Source organism: Anoplophora glabripennis, unplaced genomic scaffold (assembly GCF_000390285.2).
Source record: "Anoplophora glabripennis isolate ALB-LARVAE unplaced genomic scaffold, Agla_2.0 scaffold113, whole genome shotgun sequence".
NCBI classification, from domain to species: domain Eukaryota; kingdom Metazoa; phylum Arthropoda; class Insecta; order Coleoptera; family Cerambycidae; genus Anoplophora; species Anoplophora glabripennis.
The window spans coordinates 353,670-360,148 of NW_019416240.1; the positions used below are offsets into that span (position 1 = coordinate 353,670).

Consider the following 6,479-nt stretch of genomic DNA (forward strand, 5'->3'; position numbering starts at 1 on the left):
CTGCGATTTTCAGTTATTAAAGGACCGAACTAAAGGACTAATGGTTACGTGAGAAAAAGCGTAAATTCGGAAAAAATGTGTAAACAAAAAGTAAAACAATCGAAATAAACGAAAATAAACTATAAACTGTTACATTTCAAATTTCAAAATGTATAAAGCTTTATAGAAATTGGAACGGGGCATTTTGAGGGTTGCAGAATACCATCATTTAATAAATATATTTCGAATAAAAAAAATGGCTTAGAAATACAATAAGTATCTCCAAAATTGACACCTAAAAAAATTATAGCAGGATTAGGAATTGAGGATGTTGTAAATAGGTACCGTGTTATTGACTTACAAACTAGGATACCCTGTATATTACAAAATCTTTGCTCTTGATTTAGCAAAATAGTATTTGAAAACTAATGCCTGGTTCAGTTAGTATCTTTTCTAAAATTTGCATTCAATAATTAAAAATACATGTCGGTACATCATAGCAATGCTTTTCCCAATCGCATGAACAGTTTAAAAAATATATACAAAATTGCAGACTGATTGAGACAACTGAAGATACTTTTCTTAAATAAAACTTATACCTATCCAATAGCAAAATGATACCATTCCTTACAAAGAACTGTCGATTGTCAAAAACAGCTGATTATATTTAAATCTCTAATAAACTAATCCCGGCAGTATTATACATCGCTTTGTGGCCTAGTACAGGCAATACGAGGGTAATTATCCATTTCCACTTGACCTTTGACCGACACATTATATACATAAAAAAACATGATCTAATTAACAATCCAGATACCTACACAGCCTCTACGACGGCATAGTAACAAAACTTCGAAATGGGGAACGTTCTCAAACAAAAATATCAGTGGTAGTCCGCATCTGGAGTCTACATCGTTGTCTAAAAGTTTTAGTACAGTTTCATCAAAAGTAACGAGGACTGTCAAGAATAGGATTTTCTTGCCTACCTACACCTGGCATCCTAAATTTAAATATGGCCTACTTAAATGCATACATTCATCCTCCAAAACGGATTAACTATAGCACAAAAGACGAGAGAAAAAGAGCCACGGAGACGATACAAAAGATATGCTTTCTGGAACAAGTTTTATTTATTGATTTGTACATTGTATTGGCGTAAAACTCCTCCATTTCACATTATGCTTAATGTAATTACATATTAAATTATAACAAATCACGTGACTACATTAGAGTTATTTTTAGATGCGGATAAATTATTATCGAACACGATTTGGTATATCTACCTACCTCACAAGAAAATTTTAACCAACGAATGAAACGTTGACATCTTTAAAATTCCCCAATTATACACTCTAACGTGTAGGTATTTGTTGTACTATGTAGTATATGTGTTACGATAAAAATTAGGATTACTATTGCAACAAATATATAAACTTGTCAGGCAACTCAAAGTGTAAAACGCATTTCTATTTACAGTAACATTAAATTCCTTGTAGACAGAAATATTTTATTACAAAAAAATAAATATGAGAGGCTCTGACTATTATTAAAGCTTGTTACCTTACAAGGAAATATTATATTTTAATTAACATACACAACTAATGCCGAAAAAGATTTATAGCTGTCAAAAATATGGACGTATTTTTAAATGGCATAAAAAATACATTCCGTTCGTTTAAAATATGTAGGAAATGGAATATGTGTGAGTGGATAAATGTTTTATTAATTGGGTCTTTGTGGATTCATGATGGCTACACAATAGATGTAAAATTTACAATAAAAGTGATGTCTGTGTGTGGAAGATCGAATGGAAGGCGTACAAAAAAGACGTAAATAAATCGCCTTACCTCTGGTTTCCGGAGGTTAAAAATCCGTCCTTCAATTGTCGAATACTCCACACTTTTAAATCACAGAACTTCAACAGTCAATCAGCATAATTATCCCAAATTAAATTTAAAATAAGTCGCACGAGAAAAACTCACCAGAAAGATGGCGACTGACTAGTAGTTACCGATAAATTATTTTCTTCCACGGTCATTTTCGATGTTTGTTGGTCAACAAAACACGATATAAACACCACAGATCACTCGACGAATGTCTTATCCATCATTTCTGCACCATTAAAATTTCAGAACGTGCTGTTAACTTTTTCTAATGGGTTCGGATAAGTTGACATGCGTTCCCAAGGATCACAGATTGATCTACTTTGTAATGTTTTGCATAGAAGAGCGCGGATGTTAAGCACAAGTACGGATGGATAAGGTGACAGGGCTGTCGGGAAATCGCCGGTGAACAGTGGGAAAATAAACAAACTATTATACCGGCCTGATAGCGCGCGAAACCGCCCTCTGTTTACTCTTCAAAAAAACTCACCCTGACCTCATATTTGCCCGTTTTAATTTAATGACCATAACGTTTTTATTGGCGAGCTTTATAAGTTCTCGTTTATCTATCCGACGTGATAATGCAGATTATGGAGCACTTAAAAGTTTTATTAGCCCAAAGAAGGGATTATTAATATCCAATAAAGTTGAACAGTAATATTTTACCAAATATGACAGAAAAATATGTGGAAAATTATTTCCAAATCGTAACTGCAACTTTACCTACTGATGTTATTTTTAATAACTAATAACCAGATATACTTAAATGAATACAAATTTCGAATTAATTAATTAATTCCTATCACAAAAATGTCTTGTAAGTGATACTACATTTTTGTGTAGAAAAAGGTACTACCGCACTACCGGATAGCTCTTACGTAAAAAGTTTGAGGTCTGAATTAAAGAAAACATTCTACAGAGCCTTTATTTATTAATACGAGAAGGTTGTTTCATATAATAAATGTTTGGTGTTAGAAAAATTTTAGACTATTTTGCTAAGATGAAATTAATAGATAAAAATAAAATGATGACAAAGTTATCGATTAAAATACATTTTATGTAAATTTTATGTATATTTAATATGTACATAGGGAGATTTGGAAAAAGGTATCATATATTCAGGAGATGATAGAATATCAAAAAGACGATTTTTTTCTATAGGCAGCCTATCGTCATTTGTTTTTGAGATATAGTGTGTCAAATAGGATTTTAGCAATATCTTTTTGCAAAAACAATGGAATACATTGAAATTTAGCGCAGACAAGTTTTTGAGAAGCTAAATACATTAGTATTGTTAATTTCTGAACACGATATCGTTAGCTATGACCTTTCCCTGTGAATTTTATGACATATGCAAATATTTGTATAAGTTAGGATATTTGCAGAATATGTCGTATTATGTAAAATGAAGTACAAAAGTAGTCTTGTTGAAATAGCTGGAAACGCACCGTTTTTTGAGAAGGACGCAAATTCTGTCCCAAAATCAACCAGCTTGTAGGTATATACAGGGTGTCCAGAAACGAATAAATCATACTGCAAGAGTAACTTTCCGAATGAAAATAAACCGATCTAGATCAAGTTACCTTAGTACAATTTTGCTTCCCTAAAATGTTATTTATGGGTGTTCCATTTTTTTAAATTTCATTTTAACTTTAATACTGACATAACTTCTTAATGCTATTTTAGGAAGCAGAATTGTACGAAAGCCCTTCAAGTATGGCCCATTCGTTTCGGTCACCTTGCAAGTTAAAGAGGAACTATATCAAATTTTGGGTTTGCGTTTTTATCAAAAACGGTGATTTTTAGCAATTTTAACCAGAATATCATTTTATGTACCTAAAATAAAATTTTACATTATATTTAACATACACTGTAAAAAGCCTAACATCAAAGAAATCATCATAGAATGTCACTGGAAAAGGTCGTAGCTAGCGATCTCTAGTAGATGGTCAAAAACTAATAACACTGACGTATTGAGTGTCCTCAAAACCTTACCTGTACCAAATTTTATTGAATTACATTGTTTTTTAAAAATTATTTGGTCAAAATTCAGTTTAAAAAAAAAATTTTGACGTCCTGTTTCTCAAAAACAAAAGACGATAGGACCCTGGTTTATTAGAACAACATTCCTATTTTTTATGTTCTATCAATTTCCAACTTACGGTATTTTTCGAAACACCCTGTACATAAGGTATGGAAAAAATTAAACATTTTCAAAAAAATGTATTATATTTCTAAATATCTCCTGATGAATTAAAGATATAGAAATTTTGTCTGAAAATTAAGTGGATAAAATATTGAATTTAAGCTTTAGGTAAACCGCTATCATATAAGATACGTTGGTTTCATTTTTCTCAAAAATTATGGTACCTCACTTGAACAAATCTTTTGCCATTTTTCAAATGTTAATTTTATTTGGAACGAAAATTATTTTTTGACTTTTTACTTAGTTTTTCTCGTTTTAATATAAACTATAGGATTTTCTATATGCGACGTTTAGATAAATGTAGAATTAAATTAAATATGACGTACCTATACGTTCTATTTCATTTACATTAGCAAATATTCTTGTTTAATCAAAAATTAATTTAAAAAGCAACTTCATATATTTCCATAGGCGTAGCTAGGATTTTTGCTCAATGTGGGCCCAAAGCTGCAAGCTGTATGGAGGCCTGTAAACGAAATCGGAGACTTGACTTACCGATACAAAATTTTAAAAACACATTTTGATTTGATTTTAAAAAAAAGTTACGCACTTCGCGACTTAGATGATATTAGTGGATCTTTTTTTCTGAGGTGGTGTATACTACCGCCCTCCCTTTCCAGCTACGCCCATGCATATTTCACGTTTTTACTTTTAGAGATTTTTTTTAGAATCGAATCGCCGGATGGTGAAAATCGAAGAATGAAACCAGGGAGCCTAGACAAGGAGAAAGAACTCAATGTAAACAAATATCTTACCAAATTAGAGTGCGCTAGTGTCCACATGCACCGAAATAGTGGAGGGGAAGGGACTTTTTATTTAATAGATTCTTAAAAACAAATTGCAATATTTACTTTGATTTCTAGGTTAGTCTATTTCAATTTATTTTAAAATAGAGTTGGTTGTTGTTTGCTTACTTCACACGTATGTGTCGTACTACATTCACTTCGGTGCAAAAGAAAAACTAGCGACGCTAGTAGTAAAATCTATAGACTTTTTTTCGTGAGTGAAGTCGTATGTTGTAGTATGTGCTGTATGAGTGAGTGAAGAAATTTAAACTACTATATGACAACTAAGATCAAAAGAGATATAACTGGTAACAACAAGTTACCTACATATTGACCAATACTCAGTCGCGAAAAAAGCCTAATATGTAATTTGTACGAGTTTTGTCAGTTTTCCCGTATGAGTTCGGTCTCCTTGTCTAGTCTACCTGTTTGAGGTGGTCTCATTTTTAAAAGTCTGGTCCCACCGTTTCTTAAGGCCAATAAAGAGAACTTTCACGATGAAAACATTCGATTGCAATCCATTTCGAGATCCCATATTTTTTATTTCGCAAATTTAATTTGATAGTTCTCTTTGTCAGCCTAGATATCATCTTATAAAAAAATTGTCTCAGTTCCGTGTATTTATAAAAATATTCAATTTTCATCACCAGCCGCCACTGGCAGTTACCTACCTAATAATTTCTCAAAAAGATATTGATATATTCACCTATCGCACGTTATAATTAGTTATATACAAATAATTAAAACAGACTAGGTCTTGTTTAACTTTTATTTCCAAAATGAAATTGAGTTTTTAGAATTTTATTAATAGGTACCTATAAAAATCATGACCTTATATAACTAGCTATATAACTTTTTTCTATTCACTTCGGACATGTATAAGTATATTTATATTAAATTTATTTATCCATGATACATCAATAAAATGAAAACAAGTTTTGATAAGCTTTTAGATTGTAGCTTAGCTACTACTAGTTAAAAGAAAATCTTGTCACTGTGAATATATTACGCACAAACTTCTATAGAAGTATGTGATATTACGAACGCACCTACTTGAGATACCTATTTAAAAAAATGAGATAAGCACAGTTAGTTAAAAAAGGAAATAAATATAGTTCTATCTAATTACATCTCTTATCTAATATTCAATTTGTAAAATAATGATTTTAACGAGTTTGTTCCTTGATAAGTTAGAACGGAATACAAAACTGGGGAATTCTTTTCAGATTTTTATGTGACTGCCATCTAGCAGGTATACGGATAATTACTTAACTATTCTAGTTGTAATATGTTTACTGTATAGTAGATGGCACTAGTATTTATAGGAGATTAAATCTCATATAACAAATTTCAATAAAAATCCAAATTAAATATTTTGAAGTAACAAAAATTAAAATCTCAATAAAGTACTGATTTCCATTTAATGATTGTCATTATTTTTGTGTTTATTCAATTAAATGTAAGTAGGTACGTCATATCGGAAATTCTTTGAATGATTAAAAAATCAATTTGCAAGATACCTATTCATTTATTCATTAGGTGTAGGCTTTGCAAAATAAAACATTAGAGTTTAAAATGGTGTTTCTATGACCACCACGGTCAACAATTTGTGATTTTGTCTCAAGA

At 30.9% G+C, this 6,479-nt stretch overlaps 1 protein-coding gene across 4 annotated transcripts in view; it reads right to left on the reverse strand.

Moving 5' to 3' along the window:
* LOC108905970 (serine/threonine-protein kinase tousled-like 2) overlaps nt 1-2,196 on the reverse strand; it is a 206,045-nt gene extending 203,849 nt beyond the window's left edge. For 3 of the 4 annotated variants that reach the window (XM_023455863.1, XM_023455858.1, XM_018709070.2), the window contains exon 1: nt 1,827-2,196. The gene's annotated coding sequence lies outside the window, so the exon portion shown is untranslated. The remainder of the gene's footprint in view (nt 1-1,826) is intronic. The other variant, XM_023455860.1, reaches the window with a different exon arrangement.
* Between the last annotated feature and the right edge of the window lie 4,283 nt (nt 2,197-6,479).